At 34.2% G+C, this 26,650-nt stretch overlaps 1 pseudogene; it reads left to right on the forward strand.

The window, feature by feature from the left end:
- Window positions 1–1,426: 1,426 nt before the first annotated feature.
- LOC129039140 (ATP synthase subunit a-like) overlaps window positions 1,427–26,650 on the forward strand; it is a 50,270-nt pseudogene continuing 25,046 nt past the window's right edge.

Here is a 26,650-nt window from a genome sequence, read left to right on the forward strand (position 1 = left end):
TAATATATAATAATATATAATATATAATAATATATAATATATATAGTATATATATATAAAAAAATCAGGGAGAATAAATAGAATGAAATGGTCAAGTTTGGAGAATGAGGAGGCATAGGGCAGTGTTTAACAAACACTTTGTATAGGAACTCTACTTTGAATTGAATCTTCAAAGGTAAGAAGGTGTTAACCACGACACAAGAAGGCAGGGGCCAGCAGTGTCCTGGCAGGCGAGAGACGTCCAGACAGCCAGATACTTGGAAAAGTTCATGCCCTTCTCTAACACATGCAAAAGATTTGTTTTTTTATTTTCAGTGTAAGGTTTGTGATCATCAAACAGAAAGACTTTCTGGACCTGTAAGACTTTTTTCTCATTATTAATGAATAAATAAGAAGCTTTTTATAGTTTGACTTTTCTGTCTTCAAAGGAGAAAGGTCATCCTGCTAATAAACAGAAAAACTAGACAAGCCTTTCCTGTTGTGACTCATTTGACACATTCTTATTTAGTCTATTTAAAGTTTTAGAGATAACCAGGTCTAATTGGAATCGCTATGATAGCTTTGCCCATTGCTCATGTGTGGCTAATATTGGTGGCATTAATGGACAAGTAACTAATGTACAGAAAAGCATGGTTAAATGAAAGTCTTTTCAAATGTTGTGCACACTGTTTGAAAAGCCATTTAAAGAAATAGTTTATTTCTTCCAAGCGAGTTGGAATTGAAGCACAGCTGCTGTTTCTCCCTGGAGATCGATGTCTCGAAGCCCATAGTTCAGATCAGTCAATGTGATAATCTTTCCTGTCAAACAAAGTACCTGCCTGTTCAAAGTCATGCTGGGCAAGAAAGATGTTCTTTGTGCTGCCAAAAGATTCCAAATAAATAAGGATAATAATCATGTTCTCACCGTTTTGTGAAATATTTCTGTCATTCTCAAGGAAAAGGATTAGATCAGGGCATCAAATTACAATTTCACTAAAGCATTCTCAGATTTTGCTACCCTTTCAAATGGTTAGAAAAGTCTAGAAGAGGAATGTTGCTTTTTAAAAAATGAATTACAGAATACCACTGAGGTTAAAATCACAGGAAAACATTTTTACATATAAAATCTTCCTGGTTGAACAACAAAATTTACCCCTTTCCCACCTGAAGTACTGGAAAATTGTGGAAATGAGACAAAGTCCAATGTTATTTTCCTCAATCTTAAGGCCTGATGATTCCATAGCCAGCACTGAAGAGACGAAAGGGAGTTAAATGCTTTTGAAATCACCTAATTCATGGGATATTATCAATGGAATAAGTGAGACCTGAAATATCAGAATGGCAGTTACATTTTATTCAAAGTTTTTCTATTTCTCTTGATGCCAGAAATGCCTATTTTTTGCAAAGGAGACACTAGAAGAAACACTTCCCCAAACCAGGATGACCCATGGGACGGATACAACCTTTTCCTGTGACAGCCACTTTCATCCGGGATTTCATTCAGCTGAACAATTTCCTGGAAAGAGGTTAATGCAATACAGATCCTTCATTCAAAAAATATACGATTCATATATATATATGAATTTTGCTAGTTTCTGGCATCAAGACAAATAGAAAGACTTTGAATAAAATGTAACTGCCATTCTGATATTTCAGGTCTCATTTATTCTATTGATAATATCTCCATGAATTAGGTGATTTCAAAAGCATTTAACTCCCTTCCGTCTCTTCAGTAGTTGGCTATGGAATCATTAGGCCTTAAGATAGAGGAAAATAACATTGGACTTTGTCTCATTTCCACAACTTTCCAGTATTTCAGATGGGAAAGGGGTAAATCATATATATATGATTCATATATATATATTAATTTCTTATTAAAAGTAGCATAATATTTTGAATAGTTCTCTTTAAATTTCAAGCCATTTGTTATAGGAGAGGAAACAAAATGTGACAATCGTCACATTGTGACACAACACCACGTCTCTTTCCTTCCAGAGGGAATGAGCACTATCATTTTGCATTTTGTTAGTTTACTAATGTGCTTAGTGATAGGAGTAGTTTATGGAAATAAGGACTCACTGTTCAGGCCGGACTGTCAGTCTTAATTTGACGTGACTCTAAAGGTAGGGATATTTAAAACCATTTTTACAAAGTAAGTGTTAAGAAATACTCTATAATAAGAATATATTTCTTTTTCTACCATCATCACCATCTTTGGGGTCTGTTAGCCATCTCAGCTTTGAAAACGATGAGCTTAAAAATCACTGACGTCCCTTCCCTGCTCTGCTGCTTCAGTTTGTCAAAGTGTTCAGAGAGCGATCATTTGCAGTCACGGAAGAATTATGTTTAGTCATGCACGAGGCCGAGTGAAACAAAAAATCTGATTTCTTTTGATAGGGAGAAAAGTAACAATTTCAATTTTTCATACTACTAATTGTCTTTCTCAGCAGAAAGTGCATTTCATTTTCATTATTGATGTTGTGATGAGTGGGAAGAACAAGAGCCAAGAGTCAGGGGACCTGAACTAAGTAATCCTCTTGCTCATCTGTGGGGAGCAGGCAAGGTGTTTATTTACCGTTTCTGTAGCTTGCTGACCACATCAGTCCAATGCATGAACGATGATTCTGAAGATTACTTTAAACTCTAAAATACTATGATCATTAACGTTGTTATTGTTATCACTTAAAAGCCCTTAACTGCCTTCTATGAAATATTTCAGAAAGCAAACCATATACAATCCCTCAAAGGTGGATTACTGCAATATAAAATACATGACATTTATAAGGATTTACGGAAAACAGAGAGAGAATTTCTGAACTGAAACTGTAGCCTTAGCTATGGTTATAAAATGTTGACTGAGCTCCTAAACTGAGGATTAAGGTCTTTTCTGGCTTCTAACACATCATGACTGATTCAGAGAAGTGCACATAACTCAAGCTGGAGGAATGGGAATAAAACGTGGGTGTTGCAGTAACTGTAGAAACAAGTGGGAGAGAATTATTGATTGTCCACAACATGAACTGCATTGTGTTATGTGCTTTGGATATTTGGGATTTTACTGAGAGAGAGAAAGGCTTTAGTCTCATAAAAGTGTAACATAAGATCTATCCTCTAGAAAAGAGTAGCATTTTCCAATTACCTTATACATAAAGGTAAAATTTATATAGGGAGATTGAATGGCCTGTTTGCCAGAAGAAATGGCTAATTATAGCTAACACATTGTAGCGCCCATACTAGTTTGCCAGGGATGCCGTAACAAAGTACCACAGCCTGGGTGACTTAAGCAACAGGAGTTTATTTTCTCATAGCCCTGGAGGCTAAAAGTCTGAGATCAAGGTGTTGGCAGGGTTCGTTTCTTCTAAGGGCTGTGAGATCATCTGTTCCAGGCCTCTCTCCTTGGCTTGTAGATGGTTGTCTTCTTTCTGTGTCTTCACATCCTCTTTCCTCTGTGTGTGCCGGTGTTCAAATTCCCTCTTCTAAGTTTGCCTAATGTTGAATTAGGGTTCATTCTAATGGCCTCATTTTAACTGAATTACTTGTCTAACGACTGTATCTCCAAACACAGTTACAATCTGAGGCACTGGGGTTAGAAATTCAGCATGTGAACTTTTGAGGCACACGATTCAGCCCATAAGAGTACCTAACAAGGAAGTGCAAAGCCCTTTGCTAAAAACTTTATATAAATTAACTCATTTAATTTTTTCACAGCCTTGTAAATTCCATAATTATCCATAGAAGTTATGTAATTTGTTTCAACAAGAAAGTGGTAAGACAAAGATTTTAACTCAGTCCATATGGCTCCCAAGTATTTGCTTTTAACCGAAGTTTGGCAGACCCTAGTTTAAAGCCACCTCATTCTATTTCCTCTTCCTAGGTACAAAGGAACTAATTTTCCCATTTTTTCTTGCAGTGAGTTTGGAGCCACATGGCAGAGGCTTGGCCAGTAGAATGTGAGTTCAAGGGACAAATGCTACCATTAGATCTGAGACTCTAACATACCCCAAATAATCATCCTTGCTCTCTTTCTCTCTTTTTACTCCCTAGTCCTACTGAACACAGAGCAGTGGAGAAACCCAAGGAGGCCCAAAGAGTGTGGTGGCCCAGCAGGATGACAGGTCCTAGGAGCTCTGAATTACTGCATGGAGAAATGATTAAAAAACAAATGAATTGGCCAAGTGCGGTGGCTCACACCTGTAATCCTAGCATTTTGGGAGGCCCAAGTGGGTGGACCATGAGGTCAAAAGATCGAGACCATCCTGGCCAACATGGTGAAATCCCATCTCTACTAAAAATACAAAAAATTAGCTGGGCGTGGTGGTGCGCACCTGTAGTCCCAGCTACTCAGGAGGCTGAGGCAGGAGGATCGCTTGAACCCAGGAGGCAGAGGTTGCAGTGAGCCGAGATTGCGCCACTGCACTCCAGCCCGGTGACAGAGCGAGACTCCATCTCAAAAAACAAAAAACAAAAAACAAAAAAAAAAAACAAAAAATAACAACAAATGAATTGTAATATGAGTGAGAAATTAAGCATTATTGTACTAAGCTACCGAAATTCTGGAGTTAATTATTATATTAGTTAAAATCAATTATCCTGACCAATAAACATGAAAGCATAGTAAGGAAAGAGCGAAAGTTTAGAGAAATTAGGTGATTTTTTTTTTTTTGGTCAGAATATGTAAGCTATATTCTGATAGATAAGAAAAATGGAATTAAAAATATACTGTCATTATAAGGCTTGATACCTGTTAAGAAACCTACTATAAGATTAATTTCATATTCCAGTTTTGCTCTCAATGAAATATTTCTTTAGAAAAATCTTTATTTTTGTGGCACATAATTTAAATATATGGCTATGAGGGATAGACACTTTTGGCTATTTTGATTGCACAAAAATTTTAAAACTTACCTAACTTTAGCCTAATTCAAAACATGCTTATGTCGAACAGTTTAAAATCAAATATTATTGAAGTAAGCATCAAGTTCAATGATGAAATGTTGATATTTGGTCAGATGAGGTCTCAAATCAAGACTTCATCTTTTTTTAGAGAAAATTACATTGAGCTATAAAATTAGAAAAAGGAAAAATTGGAACAGCAATAAGAATTTTTATTGTCATGACATTATTGTAAAATATCATTTTATTTGAAGTAATACTTTTTAAGACTACAGAAAAATGTGTTCCTTTCCTGTTTAGAAACAAAAGCCAGTTTAAAAATATAGCCCAAGAGGGACAATAGTTGAATACTTGGAATACTTCCCTCTCCTTTCTACAAACCAGAAAAAATGGACAAATTAGACAAAATATAGATTTCAAAGTAGAGAAAAAGAAGGAATCTCATGGAGTGTGCTAGAATTGTACGGTCAAATTATGTAGAGGTGACTTCGAAGCCAGGGACTTTCCAAGGCAGCTTTCCAGCTTTCCAATGCTATAAGTTAAATATGTTGCTGTTATGACTTTAAGCAAATTCTTATCATTTAGAGAAATTAAGAGTTTAAAAAGAAAGTATTTTTATATTTATTTGTTGCTGAATACTTTTCCTTTTTTTATATAGATATGAGTTTCTCATTTATATAATCTTCCTTATGCCTGATAACTCCTTTTCACATTTCTGACATTACAGGTCTGCTGGCAATAAATTGCCTCGGTTTTGTTTGTCTGAGGAAATATTTCATTTCAACTTTTTAAGAATTATTACATTGGATATTGAATTCTAGGTTGGTAAGATATTAGTTTGGTGCAAAAGTTACTGCGTTTTTTTTTCCATTGAAAGTAATGATAAAACCCACAATTATTTATGCAGCAACCTAATATTTTTTCTTTCAACATTTTAAATATTTCAGTCCACTCTTTCTCTCTCTCTCTTTTTTTTTTTCCTTCATGGTTTCTAATGGGAAATATGCTGCAATTCCTACCATTGTTCCTTTATGAGTAAGACATTTTCCCTCTGGCTTCTCTCAGGATTTTCTCTTTGCCCTGATTTTCTGCAGTTTGAATATGGTATACATATATGTGATTTTTTTGTTTTGGTTTTTGTTTTATTTATGTTGTTTGTTTTTCTCTCATCTCCTTGGGTCTGTTGTCTCATACCTGTCGATAATTTTGAAAATATTTCTTCTGCTCTGTTTCATCTTTCCTCTCATTCTGGTATTTCAATTATATGTATTTTGCAATTTTTGATATTTTGCCCCAGTTCTTGAATGTACTGTTTTGATTCTTTCTTACTATTTTTTTTTGCATTTCACTTAGGGAATTTTCTATTCACTTACCTTTGAGCTCACCGAATCTTTTCTATTCTACGTAGTCTATTAATTAGTCCATTGAAGACAATTTTCATTTCAGGTGCTGTGTTTTTGATTTCTAACACTTCCTGTTATTGTTGGAGTTTCCATCTCTGCTTATATTATGCATATGCTTTTGCAGGTTATCTGTTTTTCCCATCAGAGCCCATATTAATCATAGTTATTTTAAATTGCCTAATAGTTCCAATGTTTGTATTTTATGAGAATGTGACTCTGATGATTGCTTTATCCCTTCACACTGTTTTCCTTCTTGCTTTTTTGGCACGCCTTATTTTTTATTGAAATCCAGACTTATTAAATAAAATAGACTGAGGTAAATAGTCCTTTAGCAGGAGGATTTATGCTAATTTGGCCGACAGTTTTTCTGTGTTTAGTGATTGTTGTAGCTTTGGATACCAGAGGATACAATTTTGTCCAGTGTTTTTGTTTTAATCTATCTTTGCTCTGGTTCTTCCCTAAACACTTCTTCTCAGAGAGAGTCTGTGCTGGCAGCTCTTACACCTTAATCCACTATGCATTTTTCTGGATCCCTATTGGTAGGGTTATAAGGAGTGGGAGGTGGGGAGTGTTCTTTGCCAGTTCAATTAAATCGCAGTCACTTAGTGGGCCTATGTGTAGGGCTGTAGTCTTCACGTGTTTCAATCTCTCCTCTAGTAGTAGAGCTGTTTTGGGCCCTGCCCACTACTCCCTTCCCTGGCTGGCACATTTCCAGTGGATTTCCTTGAATGCCTAACTCCCACTATAGATGTTTCTCGAACTTCCTTAGGTAAGAAAGAAAGACCAGAAGAGGCAAGGATGGGGAGAACTGCCCTTCCTCCAACTCAGATAAGATTTCAGAATTGCACTTTGGCAAGGTCCTTTCCCCTGGAGATTAGGTCTTTGCCAAGGAGAAGACTCTGAAAATGTTTCAAAATAGCTATTCTTGTTCCCCTCCTCCTGTCAGGGCCACACTGAGATCATTGTGGGATCCTCACTATGAGAACCTGGGATGGTCCTGATGAGAAAGCCAGTGAAAGTGTTTGAGGCCCCCTAAAACTACACTTTGCAGAGTTTCTTTGTCTCGTGCTGGCTCTCACTCAGGCTGAGCAATTCACACGTTTAAGATTGCCTCCCGGTTTATAGCTCTTTTGGCTTTTGCTACAGGCAAGTGGACTTTGGTTGCTATATATCCCTGGAAATAACTGCCTCTTTAGATTTAGGGTAGTGATTTGACCTGGGACCTCAGTTTTCTTATGGGATCAATAAAAACAATTGACTTTCAGGTTTTACTTGTTGTAGGGATGGGAGTAATGACTTCTAAGCTCTTTATGTATCAAAGATGAAGTTGACAATAGCTGTCTTTAAGTTTAGGAAATGTTTAAAGTGTTCACAGTAACTCATATCGAAGATTCAACTATTTATTAACAAATAAGTTTATGAAATTGAGGTTTACATGGACCTTTAATAATACAGGTCCTAACTCCTAATTATATTTCTGGTACAGAAAATATTTTAATCAGAAAATAGCATTATTCAAAATACCTAAGCAGACTTTGGTTTACTTTTTCAATCCGTGGAATGCAACGCAATATGATGAGGTTTCCTACTACAGCACCCCCCCCTTTTTTTTTTTTTTTTTTTGACATGGACTCTCGCTCTGTTTCCCAGGCTGGAGTGCAGTGGCACGATCTTGGCTCACTGCAACCTCCGCCTCCTGGGTTCACACGATTCTCCTGCCTCAGCCTCCTGAGTAGCTGGGACTACAGATGTGCGCCACCATGCCTGGCTAGTTTTTTGTATTTTTAGTAGAGATGGGGTTTCATCATGTTAGCCAGGCTGGTCTTGAACTCCTGACCTGAAGTGATCCACTGCCTCGGCCTCCCAAAGTGCTGGGATTACAGGCGTGAGCCACTGCGCCTGGGCAACACCACATTTTTAAAAAAGAAAACATTGCTAGAAGCGTATATATGTTAGTCCCATAAGATGTTATATTTTGTTCTTTTTCTTGGAACTTTTGAATTAAACCATGCATTCATGTGATTGAGACTACATATGGGAAATGGATTTGTTTCCTGCATAGTCAGACAAATTACTTAAAAAATGTTATTATGATTTAAAACTAGTACAACAAAAGAAAACTGTAAAAAGTGGTATTTAAAATTCCCTACAAATGTATAACAGAAAGACAATTGTTCATATTTTGCTACTTTAAAAAATGTTTTTCATTCACGTTGTATATACTTTAGATGACATAATTATAAAATATATCCTACTTTCTTCACATACCATCATAGCAGAAGCTTATCCAGCTATTATCACATCTCTATAGATGGAATTTAATGCCTAAAATATCATTTATATAGCTATTCTATATTGTTAAATATCTAGATTTTTCCAATATTTCATTATGCTTTGCTCATATTTATTCGTATATTTTTAAGTTTAACTCCCAAATTTACTGAGCTATGACCATTACTGGGTTTCCAGAAATAAATTATCATTTGCCTAAGTTATATGCTATTATAAGTAACAGTTATTGTTTCCTATATGCTAGATAATATTTAAGTGCTTTATATATGATCATCACAAGAACAATATAATGTTGATTTTGTCATCCTTTGCATTTCAGACAGGCATAAACCGTGGCACAAATATGTGAACTGTTCAAGGCTGGACAGAGTATAGGTGGGGGAGCTAAGGTTTGAAAGAAGAGAATCCGGTCTTGGGTTCTGGAATCTGGTCCTGGATTCTGGATGCTTCTACATTATGCTACATTCCCTTTTCCATTTCACCTCATCTGCATCATTAAAAAATTGCTAACTGAATGAGTTAAAATAACACACACCTCATTCAATAAATTACTTATAAATTACTGAGTACACTAGATATTATGTTAAATGCAATAAGTGCTAGATATAAAAGCAACATTAGAATAGGGTACAGGGAAGAAAGACCTGGAGGGGATGACAGTTTGAAGTATTCGAGTAGGGAAGCTTTAAGCCAAGAATGCATGAGGGGACTGGTCAAGGCTGGAGGGGGGCAGAAAGAATGGCTTGAGGGAAGATCCTGAGACTAGACTGTGCTTAGTGTGTGTGAGAAACAGTAAGAACGCTCAAGTGGGTGAGACAGAGGAAAGTGAGGGAAACTTGTAGACGTCAGAGTATAAATGCATGACAGATTATGAAGGGTCTTGTAGGCCACTTGTAGGACCTAGGCTTTCACGCTGAGTGAATTTGGAGAGGATGGCAGGTTTCTAATCTGACTTACTGATTTTATTTGCATATCTTTGATTCCTAATGAGGTTGACTATTTTGTTCTTAAACGTAATTTACTTAACTGTTTTATGAAACGTGAAATTTTGAAATTTATTTTGTTGACTTTGAGTGAGGTTTTCTTTTTTGCCCACAACGTAAAGCAATTCTGGGTAACTTACACTGACAATGTCAAAGGTATTAATGTAATAGAAAGTAATTCACAGATTCAGGCAGAGTGGAATAATAATCAAGGCTCAGGGTAGATGGGAACCAGGGTAGCTCTGAGAATCTCAGAACTGGAGACTAGAAACATTATATGTCATAACCCCAAATGCCTTCCACTACCTTCAAGTCTCAGAAGACAGTCCAATTGCCTTATATGAGGCCACCTTTTTGGTCATGGTTTGGATGCCAGGACTGGTAGCTTACCAGAATCATGGAAGTAGAAATGGGGTTAGTTTCCCAGAAAAAGATATATGAGGTAGACAAAATAAAAACTGTCTAATATAAAACCTAGTGTTATTAAATGTTGATTTCCAAGAGATATGTATGTGTCAAGAGTGTTAATCATTTATTTAGCATATTTGTTGCAGCATGACAGTTTATAGGTATTCTTGTGCGTCTTTATTATGTGGGGATACAAAATGTAATTTATTATCTCATAACTGACATAGATGGTTTACAAAAATACTATTTTATCCAAAGCTTTGATTACAGTCAGGAAGTTTTCTTTTATAAAGTGTCTTTGAAAATGATGTACGATGGTGGATTTACAACTGTATAATTACAGGATAATTGGATAATGACTTAGAAATCTGTTTCACCCTTGCTGTAGTTGGTAGATATTAATTTTTCTGACTTGGTTATTGAAATGCTTTTAACAAGTTTTCTAAATTATTATTAAGCATATATTTTACCAACATAACTTACATTTTACAAGACACTTAAAACTTATTTCATCTCATATGAACCAGAGATATTTGACGCCGGCAGTCAGATGGTTTCATTGTTTTTCAACAGATAAAGTGAGCACAGAGAGGACAAATTAAGAATGTGTTAGTGAGGTTTCCTACAATATCTCCAGTGACTGGCATGGGGCATGCACGTGGTAGGTTTTCTGTAAATATTTGTTGAACAAGCAAATGAATCAATCTCACCAGGCTGCCCAGTGCCTACAAAATTAGAATCTTTGTAAGCATTTTCGCAAAGCTTACCATATCTTTTCATCGATACTCAGAACTTCCTGTTTTCCAATAAAAGTACAGAAGCAATTAGACTGAAAATAAATACATAAACTAGTTTTATCACATTAGCCATGAATTTTAACCTCATGAACAGAGGACTTCTAGGTAGAGCAGTGATGCTATATTCAGGCAATATTTCTCAGCACATATTGAACTTTGGGGAATATAATAAGTCTTTGTCAGGTTGTTTTTGCTGGTTAATTTGTTTGTTTAACTTTCCCAGAAATCAATCCTTAACCAAAGAGGGATAGTCTCAAAATGCACTGCTTTCTACCTCTCACCTTCACTGTGAAAGACAATGCCAAACATCTCTCCAGCTGACTCTCTCAATAATGTTTTCCCAGATGTGAAATTCTCATAATGAACTGTGGAAGTATGTTAGATCCCCTTACATTTCTGCTTTTTTATTTTTTTGAAAAATTGAAGATGCACAACTTGTAAGTAAGATGATATGAGTACTTTCCATTTTATTTCTACTGGACTTCAATGATAGTGATCCTGCCAGAATAAATCCAGTTCACATTATATTTTAATTTAATTGAATCTAACTCAGCTAGCTTTGTGTTCTTAATATTGCTCTACCAACCCAGAGCTGAGTCTGTGAGTACCCTAAAGAGAATTCCAGAAATTCACAGTTCTGCTGAAGGACACAGGATATCTCTTTCACTGACTCCTATCTTCTGTTAGAAAAATTCTTACTCTGCCACAGTATTCTGTGATCTTTCTGGGTTCTGCTTCTTTGAGGCCATTGCCAACTGATATGACTTTACTCTCTGACTTGGGTTTAATTTTTAGTTTCTCCCTGAAGGGTGCCTAAAAAATGATCTTCAGCTCAATCCTCGTAGATTCAATGCCAGCTTTTAACCCATCACTGAACCCAATCTGAGTTAGACATCTAACCTCTGATGTGATCTTCAAGAAATTGAAGACTTTGTGTTTGCATAATAATATCTACATATCTTACAACCGAGAAAAGGAACTGGTGTCATCAAGGACTTCGTGTACATCAGATGCTTTAGAGAGAAACTTTTATGTAATCCTTGCATTACTCCGAAAGTCAATAATGTCCATATTTTATCAAAAGGATACAGGCTTAGAAAAATTATTGAACCCAAGACCACCACTGTTTATAAATTATAGCAACTGCAATTAGACTTAAGCTGTAGAACCAGAGAACCAATACTCCTACTGTCCAAATATGATATAAACTTTGAGAAAAGACAACTCTGAGAAGAAAGTTTGTTTTCCAGTGCCTTCAGCCTTGCAATGCTGCCTCTTTCCTTTCTTTACAGCACCTAATTTTTGTTGTTACTGAACACACTTTGATATCTGCTTCCGGAAGATCTAATAACCTAATTTAAATATAAGCCAAGAAATACTAATGCAATGCATGGCCTTTTCCAAGAGCTTTTAAATTATAATGAGTTAACTACATCCTCAATAAAAGGAGCACATACAAATTCTAAATTTAGGCATTTTATACTTAGGGTAGGAGATATTTTGTTAGTGGAAAAAGAGTATTCTTGAAATTGAATCATAGAGGAATATCATGCACTCTGTGTTTGATAAAAGTAGTGCTGACCCTATCCACAAATAACTGTACCATCATAGATGAGTATTTCATTATAGCATGACTAGGTGTTCTATGCATTCAAATGCACACAATATCAAGAAGTCTGTCTCAAATGTGTTTTAGTAAGTTAAGTAATTATGTAATTAACTAAACTGAATTCATAAAATAATCCCTGAAGCAAAAGTTCATATTTGATTCTTATAAAATGTATTTTTTTCAGTATGAGCATTACCAATGCCTCCATTATAAGCTTGAGAGAGTCTCCTTATTGTTAATACAGTCTGGCCTCTAACATTTACAAATTTGATGTAATATCTTGAGTTTAACACTGATTTTTTTCTCATAATTCTCATTTAATCAGCTCTACATACATTTAAGAAAATATGATTCTATCTTAGACAGAGCTTTTCCTCAGCCTGTGTTGATTTTGATCTTAGCATCACGGAGCCAGGCTCCTATATTCCAGAAAGGGTTTTTTTTTTTTTTTTAACGAAATCATTTATGTAAAATATATACAGAACAAGATACTGAATTTTAAAATTCTAAATTTATCTTGCTAAGTTAAAAATAGAATAGCGATTGATAACGATATGATTTATTATTGTCTATAATATTATATTTTAAAAAGTCATGTAAGACCATTTTCAGGCCAAACTAGAAACATTGATAATTCTAGTCTCAAAAGACATCATTCCAAAAGAGAATTGTAGTTTTCAATGTTACCAATTAAGATCATCCTTCCTGGCTCGATGATAAAACTTCTGAAAGATGGTTCTTTTATTTTTATTATACTTTTAAGTTCTGGGGTACATGTGCAGAACGTGCAGGTGTGTTACATAGGTATACACGTGCCATGGTGGTTTGCTGCACCCATCAACCCGTCATCTATACTAGGTATTTCTCCTAATGCTATTCCTCCCCTAGTCCCCCACCCCGCAACAGGCCCTGGTGTGTGATGTTCCCCTCCCTGCATTGTTCAACTCCCACTTATGAGTAAGAACATGCCGTGTTTGGTTTTCTGTTCTTGTGTTAGTTTGCTGAAAATGATGGTTTCCAGCTTCATCCATGTCCCTGGCAAAGGACATGAACTCATCCTTTTTTATGGCTGCATAGCATTCCATGGTGTATATGGGCCACATTTTCTTTATCCAGTCTATCATTGATGGGCATTTAGGTTGGTTCCATGTCTTTGCTATTGTGAACAATGCTGCAATAAACATAGGTGTGCATGTGTCTTAACAGTAGAATGATTTATAATCCTTTGAGTTATATACCCAGTAATGGGATTGCTGGGTCAAATAGTATTTCTGGTTCTAGATCCTTAAGGAATTGCCACACTGTCTTCCACAATGGATGAACTAATTTACACTCCCACCAACAGTGTAAAAGCGTTCCTATTTCTCCACATCTTCTCCACCATCTGTTGTTCTCTGACTTTTTAACGATTGCCATTCTAACTGGCATGAGATGGTATCTCATTGTGGTTTTGATTTGCATTTCTCTAATGACCAGTGATGATGCGTTTTTTTTTCATGTTTGTTGGCGACTTAAATGTCTTCTTTTGAGAAGTGTCTGTTCATATCCTTAGCCCACTTTTTTGATGTGGTTGTTTGTTTTTTCTCTTGTAAATTTGTTTAAATTCTTTGTAGATTCTGGATATTAGCCCTTTGTCAGATGGATAGATTGCAACAATTCTCTCCCATTCTGTAGGTTGCCTGTTCACTCTGATGATAGTTTTTTTTGTTTTTTGGTTTTTTCTGTGCAGAAGCTCTTTAGTTTGATCAGATCCCATTCCCATGTGTCAATTTTGGCTTTGTGGCCATTGCTTTTGGTGTTTTAGTCATGAAGTCCTTGCACATGCCTGTGTCCTGAATGGTATTGCCTAGGTTTTCTTCTAGGGTTTTTATGGTTTTAGGTCTTACAGTTAAGTCTTTAGTCCATCTTGAGTTAATTTTTGTATAAGGTGTAAGAAAGGGGTCTAGTTTCAGTTTTCTCCATATGGCTAGCCAGTTTTCCCAACACCATTTATTAAATAGGGAACCCTTTCCCCATTTCTTGTTTTTGTCAGATTCGTCAAAGATCAGATGGTTGTAGATGTGTGGTATTATTTCTGAGGCCTCCCGGTGGAGTGAATTCTCCTGCCTCAGCCTCCTGAGTAGCTAGGATTACAGGTGCCCGCTACCGTGCCCAGCTCATTTTTGTATTTTCAATAGAGACGGTGTTTTGCCATGTTGGCCAGCCTGGTTTCAAACTCCTGACCTCAGGTGATCTGCCCTCTTTGGCCTCCCAAAGTGCTGGGATTACAGGCATGAGCCACCACCCCTGGCTGGTATTTTCATTTTTAAACCAATAATAATAGGCCTTCATATTTTTTGCAAGAATCTATTTATAAAGCCAACCCTAATACTCTGCAAATAAATCAAAATGGCTCCAGTCTGATAAGCCCTTTAAGTAAATCATTTCACATAAAATATTATCAAATATATTTCAGCAATTAGCTGATCAAAGTCCCACTTAAAGAGGCATAGCATGAATTAAAACTTTTAATTTTACAATTCCATGTATAAAATAAAATTTAAAAACTCTATATATGATATAATTTCTACTGAGGTAGATTGTTTGTATTAAGGGCCCACCTTAATGGTTTTCATGAATCAAAGTCCTTTGTCTTGTAGCTCTACAGTTCCTTCTCATACTGACTCCTGGCTGGTCCATGGGCTTGCTTTGGCAATTAATGTTAGCACATACAATGATAGCAGAGGCTTGAATTTGACTTGCGCATTTCTACTTTCTCTTCTGGACCCCTGCCACTATGACAAGAATGCGCTCAGCTAGCCTCCTAGAGTACTATGAGAGACATGTGGAAGAGCACTCAATTGCCCAGCAAAGGCCATCTTAAAACAGCGTGCCCCCAGCCTACCAAACCAACTACCTGCAGATGCATGAGAGAACCCAGCCAGTCTCAGTCAGTCCTGGCTCAGATTAGCAGAGCAAGTCTGCTAACCCACAAAGCTATGACAAATAATATACATTGGCCATTGTATACAACTAATTTTTCATGTGGTTTGTTATGCAGCATTACTGAAGTGATAAATAATTGATACATCTGCTCTGCATTTTTTCACTGCTTTTAAGAAAAAGGGATTGCTTCATAATTATTATCATTTTCATCAGCATCATTATTATTAAATTTCCACATAATCTATGCCAATGCTCTTGACTTTGGCTATTTGGGATAGGTATAAAGTATTTTTTAGACAAGGTGTGTACATTGTTTTCTCTAAGACCTAATGCCATTGTACACTTACCAGACTGTAGCAAGTAGAGTGTAAACATAACTTTTATATGCACTGAGAAACCAAAAAATCTGTGTAACTCACTTTATTGCTATATTCACTTTATTGCAATGGTCTAGCACCAAACGTGCGATATCTCTGAGGTGTGCCTGTACTAAATTCTGAAATGGTATGGTGGGAATGGCAAAGCCATAATAAGCTACTATTCTCTTAGAGCAATTTGTTTTTAAGTTTTTCATTATCTAAATAATTCTTCATTTCCTAAGCATTAGTATTATTTACAGTTTTATCTGAAAAGGACTAAGACAATTTATTATGGTCCTAATTTTTTGTGATATTAAATGAGTAACCAGTATATTTCTATGACAAGACTTTCTGCATGCCTATAGGATTACAGCTTCTGATATTCTACAGTTAAAATAGTCTGCAGTTCTGATAGATAGAAATAGAAGTCTGTATTGTTTTACTTTTTTTTTTTTCATTTGTGGAAAAGATTTAAAGCTCTAGGAAGGCTTTTCACTATTAAATCTTTTACTAAGGAAAAGAAAGAGAAAAAAAAGTATATCTCATGGACTGTCGACAGTGCACAAATAGATTGTAGTTATAATGTTAATGTGTCATTTTATACATTTCCCCAGATCCTGGTAGTGGAGTGACTTGAAGAGTATGATATTGTCATAAAGGGACAGTGAACAAAAACAAAGACAAACAACAAATAAGAAAACTCTTCCTCATCTTTTTCTCTGAACAGACTGCCTTATTACAATGTATGAACACCATCAGAAATGCTTAAAGAAATGCTGGAAGCACTAACAGCTTTTCAGAAATTGCAGAGAAATGCTCATCACTACCCATGAAATTCTATTCAATATTTTGTTTTGTTTTGCTCTGAAGAATCAGTTCAACAGAGCAAAGAAATCTGAAACCATTGTGAAATCAGCCCAAAGTAATCTTTACTCTTCTGCTTGTTCTTAGACACAGTGAACTGATGCAAATCAAGTACATGACTGGGAATGAATACTTGCAACATATTACAAACATAAGACTCATGTGATTTCAAATCATCAAGAAAACACAGCCCAATGGACATATGATGAAAATAGGTAATTCAAAAGAAAAGATAATATAAATGGCTAATCAGTATGTGTAAGCATTTGGTCTAATAGTAATCAGACAAATTTAAAAGACAAATGTAGTATAATATTTTACCCATTTAAGAAAAAACACAATTTATCTTTGAGAGTATTGAAGAGGCTTCAGGAAACTGATCCTGCCCTCAATATAATTGGGCAAAGCCACTTTGGAAGGCAACATAAAAGTTCATTACAATTAAAATGAGCACACTGTATGATTCCAATATTCCTCTCTCTCCACTAGAAAAACCTTTCCACTTTTCCACAGGAAGGCATATATATGGGTGTTGATTTTTGTCACATATTGTAGTAATAAATAGTAAAATAATCTGGATGCCCATCGCTGGAGAAATGACTAAAATTGTCAATGTTCATATTATGGTATTATAGTCACAAGAAAAAAACGGAAGCACATTTCTTGTGAACCAAAATAGAAAAGATAAATAACATGTACTGTTGGGTGAACAAGCAGATTTTGTACTTCAATAATTGATAATATAATAGTCAGATATAACCAGAAAAAGGCAATTGTGTACAGAACATTTAGAAATGCTGGATGAATTACTGTAAACATGTTTAAATGCAAAACAGGATTCCAAAGAAAGTAAATAAATTCTGCAGAGCAAAAGCAAAAGCAAAACAAAACAAATTAGAAACAAAAGCAAACAAGCAAAGAAAACAAAACAAAAAACATGCAACCTGAGTGATAAACTTATACAAAAAATGCAGTTTCATGGTGGGTTTTTGGATATGTATAACCAAAAGGCTTGCATTGGGTAGTTTTTTGTTTGTTTTTTGCTTTTTAAATTTTTTGTCATGCATATTAGCTTTATTTTCTTTATTTTATTTTATTTTTTGAATGGGGTATCCATCCCCTTAAGTACTTATCCTTTGTGTTACAAGCAATCCAAATATACTCGTTTAGTTATTTAAAAATGTACAAATAAGTTATTTTGACTATAAGTCATCCTGCTGTGCTATCAAATAGTAGGTCTTATACATTCTTTCTAACCATTTTTTGTACCCATTATCCAACCCCTCTCCCTCCCCCACCCCCAACTACCATTCCCAGCCTCTGGTAACCATTCTTCTACTCTCTATGTTCATTAGTTCAGTTGTTTTAATTTTTAGATCCCACAAATAAGTGAGACAAGGTGATGTTTGTCTTTCTGTGCTTGGCTTATTTCACTTAACATAATGATCTCTGGTTTCATCCATGTTGTTGCAAATGACGGGATCTCATTTTTTTTTATGGATGAATACTACTCCATTATGTATATGTACCACATTTTCTTTACTCATTCATTTGTTGATGGACGCTTAGGTTGCTTCCAGTGCTTACCTACTGTGAACAGTGCTACAATGAACATAGGCGTGCAGACAGCTCTTTGATACACTGATTTCTTTCCTTTTGGGTATATAGCCAGCAATGGGATTGCAGGATCATATTGTAGCTCCAAACGGTTCTCCACATTGGTTGTACTAATTTACATTTCCCCCAATAGTATACAAGGGTTTCCTTTTCTCCACATCCTCACCAGAATTTGTTATTGCCTGTCTTTTAGATATAAGCCGTTTTAACTGGGATGAGATGAACATTTCATTGTAGTTTTGATTTGCATTTCTCTGATAATCCAGTGATGTTGAGGACCTTTTCTTATGCCCATTTGCCATTTGCATGTCTTCTTTTGAGGAATGTCTATTCAAATATTTGCCCATTTTAAAAATCAGATTATTAGACTTTTTTCCTACAGATGTGTTTGAACTCCTTATTTATTCTGGTTATTAATCCCTTATCAGATGGATAGTTTGTCAATATTTTCTCCCATTCCATTAGTTGTCTCTTCAATTTGTTGATAGTTTCTTTTGCTGTGCAGAAGCTTCTTAACTTGATGTGACCCCATTTATCCATTTTTGCTTTGGTTGCCTGTGCTTGTGGGGGTATTGCTCATGAAATGTTTGCCCAGAACAGTGTCCTGTAGGCTGGAGTGCAGTGGCACGATCTTGGCTCACTGCAACCTCCACTTTCAGGATTCAAGTGATTCTCCTGCCTCAGCCTCCCAAGTAGCTGGGAATACAGGCGAGTGCCACCACTCTCAGCTAATTTTTGTATTTTTAGTAGAGATGTGTTTTCACCATGTTGGCCAGGATGGTCTTGATCTTTTGACCTCATGATTCGCCCACCTCGGCCTCCCAAAGTGCTGGGATTACAGGCGTAAGCCACCGTGCCCTGCCAATATTTTCTTATAGTAGGTTCATATTCTGAGGCCTTAGATTTAAGTCTTTAATTCATTTTGATTTGATTGTTGTATATGGTGAGAGATAGGGGTCTATTTTCATTCTTCTGCATCTTGATATCCAGTTTTCACAGCACCAATTATTGAAGAGACTGTCTTTTCACCAGTGTATGTTCTTGGCACCTTTGTCAAAAACAAGTTCACTGTAGGTGTGTGGATTTGTTTCTGGATTCTCTATTCTGTTCCATTGATCTATGTGTCTGTTTTTATGCCAGTACCATGTTGTTTTGGTTACTAAAGCTCTGTAGTATAATTTGAAGTCAGGTAATGTGATTTCTCCAATATTGTTCTTTTTGCTTAGGATATCTTTGGCTACTATGGGTCTTTTTTTGATCCATATAAATTATAGGATTGATTTTTTTCTATTTCTGTGAAAAATGTCATTAGTATATTGATAGTGAGCACATTGAATGTGTAGAATGCTTTGGGTAGTATGGACATTGTAACAATATTGATTATTCCAGTCCATGAACACAAAATATTTTTCCATTTTTTGGTGTCCTCTTCAATTTCTTTCATCAGTGTTTTGTAGTTTTCATTATTGAGACCTTTCACTTCTTTGGTTAAGTTAATTCTTAGGTATGTAATTTTATGTGTGGCTATTGTAAATGGGATCACCTTTTTATTCCTTTTTCAGATTGTTCACTGTTGGCGTATAAAAATTCTACTAATTTTTGTATGTTGATTATGTATCATGCAACTTTACTGTATTTGTTTATCAGTTCTAACAGTTTTCATGTGTGGGTTACTTAGGTTTTTCCAAATATAAGATCATATGATCTGCAAACAAGGATAATTTTACTTCTTCTTTTGAAATGTGAATGACCTTTATTTCTTTTCCTTATCTGATGGCTCTAGCTAGGACTTCAGAACTATGTTGAATAACGGTCATGACAGTGGGCATCCTTGTTATTTTTAAGATCTTAGAGAAAAGGCTTTCAATATTTCCCCATTTGGTATACTAGCTACAGGTTTGTCATACATGGTTTTTATTATGTTGAAGTCTGTTTCTTCTATACACAGTTTTTAAAGAGATTTTATCATGAAGCAATGTTGAATTTTATCAAATGTTTCTTCAGCATCAATTGAAATGATCATATGATTTCTATCCTTCATTCTGTTGATATGATATATCACATTGATTGAATTGCATGTTGAACCATCCTTGCATCCCAGGCATAAACCACACTTGGTCATAATGAATGACTTTTCTAATGTATTGTTGAACTTGGTTTGCTAGTATTATGCTCAGGATTTTTACATCAATATTCATCAGAGATATTGGTCTGTAGTTTTCTTTCTTTGATATGCATTTGTCTGGTTTTGATATCAAGGCAATACTGGCCTCTTAAAATGAGTTTGGAAGTTACCCCTTCTCATCTATTTTTTGGAATAGTTTGAGTAGTACTGGTATTAGTTCTTTAAATGTTTGATAGAATTCAGCAGTGAAGCCATCAGGTCCCAGGCTTTTTTTTGCTGGGAGACTTATTATAGCTTTGAACTCATTATTTGTTATTAATATGTCCAAGTTTTGGATTTTTTTCCTGGTTCAATCTTGGTAGGTTGTATGTGTCTAGGAATTTGTCTATTTTTTTCCTGGATTTTCCAGTTTACTGGCATATAGTTGCCCATAGTAGCCATTAGTGATTCTTTGAATTTCTGCAGTATCTGTTGTAATGTTTCCTTTTTCATTTCTGATTTTATTTATTTGTATCTTGTCTTTTTCTTAGTCTAGTTAAAGGTTTCTCAATTTTGTTTAACTTTTCTAAAAATCAACTTTTTGTTTCATTGAACTTTGTATTGCTTTTTTCTTTCAATTTCATTTATTTCTCCTCTGATTTTTATTACTTCTTTTCTCCTACTAATTTTGGGTTTGGTTTGCTCTTGCTTTTCCAGTTCTTTAGGATGCATAATTACATTGTTTATTTGAAGTTTTTCTACTTTTTTGATGTAGGCACTTATAGCTATAAGCTTCAACATCCATCTGAGCACCGCTTTTGTTGTATCCCATAGGTTTTGGCATATGTGTTTCCATTATCATTTGTTTCAAGAAATTTTTCAATTTTCATCTTAATTTCTTCATTGACCCATTGGTCATTTGGGAGCATATTGTTTAATTTCCATATATTTTTATAGTTTCCCAAAATCCCCTAGTTATTAATTTCTAGTTTTATTCCATGTGGTCAGAGAAAATGCTTGATATTATTTCAACTTTTGGAATGTTTTAAGACTTGTTTTGTCACCTATCATATGACCTATCCTTGAGAATGATCCATGTGTTAAGGAAAAGAATATGTATTCTGCAGTTCTTGAAAAAAAATGTTCTGTAAATATCTATTAGATCCATTTGGTCTGTAGTGCAGATTCAGTCTCTTATTTCTTTGTTCATTTTCTGTCTGGAAGATCTGTCCAGTGCTGAAAGCAGGGTGTTGAATTGTTCAGTTAAACCTGTATTGGAACCTATCTCTCTCTTTAGCTCTAATAATATTCACTTTATATATCTGGGTGCCCAAGTGTTGGGTGTACTTATATTTAAAATTATGTACATGCAACATATGCCAGTTGCATATCCCCTTGCTGAATATACCTGTTTATCATTATATAGTGACCCTTATTGTCTCTTGTTATAGGTTTTGTCTTGAGTTTTTTTGTCTGATGTAAATATAGCTACTCCTGCTCATTTTTGGTTTCCATTGGCATAGAATATCTTTTTTCCATTCTTTTAGTTTCAGTCTATGTGTGTCTTTATAGAAGTGTGTTTCTTATAGGTAAATATTGGTAAACATGTAAGTAGATCTAAACAAATATCAACTGTACAAAATGGTAATAGTAATGTTTAATTCAATAAGAAAAAATAATCTGCAAACAAAATTCCGGAATAAAATAATTTGTTTTTTTTGGACAGATATAATTAGAGCTAAGCATGCTAAGTTCTTATGATATTTGGGAAGAAAGTAAAGATATTGATTAAAATTAGAATGTGGTTAAATGTAACTATTATTTTTAATCATAATGACCCAAACTAGCAATTGCATATAATTTTAAATTACTAGAGGTAAGCAAATGTTTTAAAAACTCAATTTAAGGAAAAAAAAACTGGTAGGAGAAAAACAAGATGCTTTGAAACAGAGAAATAAAAAGCATAATATAAAATGATAAGAAAAAATTTACACATATGTACAATCTCAATAAATATAAATGGATTGAACTTGTCAATTAATGTAACAGCTATCCGTATCTGTTATAATTACCATGTTTGTATTTACATTGTACAAATTTACAATGTAAGGACATAAAAGGTTTGAATTTTAAGGTTGGAAAATTATATTTCAGATGAATACCAAATAAGAGGAAGCACGTCTCAAAAATAGAGTTTATAAGCCAAAAGGCAGTATTAGGGAAAAATTCAATATACCAGGATATATATATATATATATATATATGCATATATACAATAATTCAAAACTAGCATTCACTTAATAAAATAGCCTCAAAGTATTAGAAGCAAAAATTGACAAAAGTATAAGAGGTAATTTATTAATCTATGCAGAAAACTATTATATATTTCCTCATTCAGTAATTGATAGAACAGTTAGATAAATAGTATGGTCATGGAATATTTGAACAACACATGAACAAAGTTTTATCTGAAAATCATATCTAGAGGAATATATAATTAATGACTTAAAAATATTTTTTCCCCAAGCTCACATGAAATATATGTAAAATCTGATCACGTGTAATGCTGTGAATTCCAGCCTCAACAAATTTCAGAGCATCATCCTGAGCACATTCTTTTACTTAAATGCAACTAAGTTAGCAAGTATTTAAAAATATACGAATACAAAAACACTATTTGTTAGCATCTCGTAACCTATTTCTAAATAACTAATTGGTCAATAAAAAAGCAATCACTAAAATTGGGAAATAATCAAAATAGGACAAAAGTAAATATATCATATATCAAAACTTGTGGGAAGCAGGTAAAGTGGTATTTAGATATTTACAAACTCAAATGCATGTATTAGTAAGAAAGACAACATTAATGTTATTAGCATCCAACTTTAGAAGGTAAAATATGCCCGAGAAAGTAGAAGGAATAATATAAAACAGAAAATGTACACCAAAATTAAGGCAGATAAATATTTAATATAGAATATTGCCAAAACCAAAATTTGATTATTTGAACAGATCAATAAATTAGGTAAATTTCTGGCAATATTGCTAAAGGAAAAAAGAAAGCTCACGTAAAAAAATAAGAAATTAAAAGGCAAACAGTTGTAGATAAGTTGCAAATGAAACACAATTATAATTATATGAACTACTTTATTCAAATATAATTGAGAGGCAGAATAAATAGACAATTTTCTCTAAAACTTTAACTTACTAAGATGAATTTTAAAATATATGGGAAATCTAAACAGAACATAGCCCCAAAATATAATGAGTCATTTTAAAACATCTAAAAAACAGATATAAAAATAGGAAAAAAAAACCATGCAAAGATGTATATACATATATGAGCAAGCTTTACTAAACATTTAACAGATAATCACAGCCTCATACATCTTCAAGAAAACTGTCTGTTTCAGAAAAAAAAAGATAAACACAATTTGAGAAATAAAAAGTGCTGTCTTTCACATAGATGCAAAATATGAAAACAAAAATTTGCCAGGCTAAATCCAGCAATTCTAAAAATTATACATCATAAGCAAATATTGTCACATGAGAGATTAAAAGGTAGTTTAACTTTAGAAAATTTGCTATTCACATAATATTTTATAATCATCTCTATTGAGGCAGAATAGCCATTTAATTCAATTTAATATTCATGTATAATTTTAAGAGCTTTTAGCCAGTCATAAGGAAATGAAGATTAAAATTCCAATGAGGAAAAACATATGAGAAGTTTAAATAAAAAGGGACTCCATATTACTGATGTTTCCTTTCACCTCCAACTACACTGTGGCTCTACACAGCACTGTGACTGGTCTCGTCATTATTAAAATGTTCATATTTGTTCATCATTTTTTCGGAATTAATTTTAATTTTTAAAAATACTGCATTAAATATTTTTTTAAATCCCAACGAAGTACATCCCTCAACAGGTGAATAGATATCCGTGAAATATGGCATATATTATGGTATACTCTTAGAAAGAGATACTATGCAGCAATACAAATGATAGTATATAACATCATGGACGAACCTCTCAAATATTAAGCTGAGTAAAAGAAACCAGACATAAAAGAATACACACTTGTTTGATTTACAATCAGGAGCTATTAGACCACTGTTAGCCTAAGCCAGCTACTGTGGGTGATTTGACTGGAAAAGAGCACTAGATAATTTTGAGGGGTGATGAACATTTTATATACCATGGCTTAGATGGCTATTACACAGCTAATTATATTTGGCAAAACTCATTGACACTTAAAATAGGCACCTTTGCTTTATCACACGTAAATTAAATCTAAATGAAGTTGGTTTCAGAAATCAAATAAACATTGCATTCTGCAGTGAATTATTGGAATAATCTCCTTAAAATGAGACAAGTATTTCCACTCTCGCTATATATCCAAACATGGAACTTGAGGTGCTAACCAGAGCAGTAAAAGGAGGAAAGTAACAAAAGCCTTATAAATTTGAATGAATTGTGATATTATTTACTAAGGACAATATTTTCTACATAAGAGACTGCATCTAATATAGAAAAGTTAATTCAAATTAATGTAGAGTTCAACATTCCTTTATATTGTTCAGCAATATTCAAAAATCAATAGCGTACTCACACAAAAGTAACAAATATATGCATAATGTAATATTTACAGAAGGCAACATTTATAATAATAATAAAATAAGTCAACTAGGAAGAAATCCAATAATAGAAATAAATAGACTATATGGAGCAGATGATAAACTTCTTCAAAATCGTTTAAATAATACCTACATGTATGATGAAACATGCTGGACTCCTGAATAAGTTCCAGTATCATAATGACAGGTACCTCCCCTAAAAACTCCTAAAGTTCCAAGAAGAGATAGTTGTTGCTTTCTTTCTTTGCTTTTCTTTTTTTTTTTTTCTTTTTCTTTTTTTGAGACTGGGTCTCACTCTGTGGCCCAGGCTGGAGTGCAGTGGCACCAACACAGCTCACTGCAACCTCAGCCTCCTGGCCTCAACTGATCCTCCCGCCTCAGCTTCCTGAATAGCTGGAACTACAGATGCATGCCACCATTCCTGACTAGTATTTTGATTTTTTTTTGTTTTGTTTTGTAGAGAAGATCTCACTATGTTGCCAAGGCTAGTCTCAAATTGCTGGGCTCAAGTGATCTTCCTGCCGTGGCCTCTCAAAGCACTGGGATCACAAGCATGAGCTACCATGCCCAGTCAGTTGTTGCTTTTCTAATGCTATAGATCCAAAATTTTATATTTATATAGCACGGTAGTAAGGGAAGTACTTTACTTTATTATGTATTCAGAAAAAAGGCTGTTGTAATAAAAACAGAATAATGAGCAAAAACGTCCGGAAATAATTCCATTTATAACTGTAAATTTAATATGTGGAAGAATTGCATTGTGTATTCTAGTAGAAGTATATATTTTTTTCAGTAAAGGCTGCCAAAACAATTAATTACTCTTAAGAAAAAAATATGTTTGTAGTATGATCTCTATCTCCAATCCTATGTAACAAAAAATTCTTTATGAATTAAAAAGTAAATATTTTTAAACATTCTTTAAATGCATTAGGTAAAAATATATCCTATAACAAAGGAGTATTATAATACAAAACCACAAAACAAACCACAAACAATAATGATACAGATAATTTGATTATATAAAAAATTTTTTTAATCATGAATCAAAAGACATTACCAAGCAATTGAACAGAAAAGCCACAGATAAAATGCATATTTGAAATAAAAGTAAATCACAAACAAATACAAGCATTTACAATAGAATTACCTCATAAAAATTAATATCCTAAATATATAAAAATCTTCCAAATGCCAAAAAAGAAATAACTGTTAAAAAAGGGTAGATAAAATCTATCAATAGGAAACTAATAGAAGAGGACGCTAGAATATCCAGTGTACATATGAGAAGTTTCTCAACCTCATGGGTGGAAAACTGCAAACTAAAGCAAAAATAAGATGGTATTTCATAGATCAAGCTGGCATAAATCTTGTGTGTCAGAATATTGTTTTGATATGTATATGATGCAATCAGAATGCTTATATATGCTTATTAGTAGAAATGTAGATTGGTAGAATATGTTGACAGTACATAGTATATTTAAGATTGTGCATGCCCACTCACCTAACAATTCCATTCCATCGATATCCTAGAGGAGTATTTTCCAAACCACAAGTCTTGACATATTAGTGTGTTATGAAATTAATTTAACCGGTTCTAATAATATACAATTAAAATTGAAAAATCAGAACGTATTATGACTAAGAAAGTAAAGCATTGGTTTGTAAAGTTATAGTTCACCTATTTATGTGCATGCATGTACTTTTGTGCTGAAACTTGATATCAATTATGTTTCTTACCCTGAGTTGAGGTAAAAAAATCTGAAAGACCCTGTTTTGTGG

The sequence above is a fragment of the Pongo pygmaeus genome, chromosome 5 (genome assembly GCF_028885625.2).
Source record: "Pongo pygmaeus isolate AG05252 chromosome 5, NHGRI_mPonPyg2-v2.0_pri, whole genome shotgun sequence".
NCBI lineage: Eukaryota > Metazoa > Chordata > Mammalia > Primates > Hominidae > Pongo > Pongo pygmaeus.